The following is a 679-nucleotide window of genomic DNA, read 5'->3' as shown; positions in this document are numbered from 1 at the left end:
TCTCTCCCTGCAAGCTGGGCCTCCGAGTTAACAACAAAACAGGGCAGTTTTTGTGGTAAAATACAGTGATAAGCCTTGCTATGGCCACAACTCTGAAGCTAAAACAGGTTGGTGGTGTTCATGCAGATCTTACGGGGTATTTTTTAGTTGTAGTTACCAGTGTAGCTGGCAAAGGAGGGTAAGGACGTCAGCCTCATTTGGATGCCAGACCCTGGCATGGGCAAAGGGTTTGCCAAAGACCACTGAGGAAGTCATCGGCAGAAGCCAGGGAAACAGGATCTGAGCTGTGGTCTTCTGAAGGCTGTTCCTTGTTGGAGCTGCTGTGCCCCGTTGCTGCCACTGGCATTGAGGAAGTCATCGGCAGAAGCCAGGGAAACAGGATCTGAGCTGTGGTCTTCTGAAGGCTGTTCCTTGTTGGAGCTGCTGTGCCCCGTTGCTGCCACTGGCATCCATCAGTGCGGGGCTGTTCCCCTCTGCGGCTTGCAAAACACCCTGGGGAAATGTGCCCTCCACCACTGGAGCGGGCAGGGGCGCCGGCTGGTGTGAGCAAAGGACCGTGCAAGCGAGGTCAGCTTGGTGTGGGTCTCTCGGGACCTCCGATCTGCTGGAGCGCCTGGCTCCGGAGTGAGCCCGCCTGCCAGGTTTGGGTCATGGCTCGGGGGGGGGGGCTGGAAATTCT

Source organism: Egretta garzetta, unplaced genomic scaffold (assembly GCF_000687185.1).
Source record: "Egretta garzetta isolate BGI_Z169 unplaced genomic scaffold, ASM68718v1 scaffold561, whole genome shotgun sequence".
Classification (NCBI taxonomy): domain Eukaryota; kingdom Metazoa; phylum Chordata; class Aves; order Pelecaniformes; family Ardeidae; genus Egretta; species Egretta garzetta.
The sequence above is the reverse complement of the archived record's forward strand: the minus strand, read 5'-3'. Positions refer to the sequence as shown.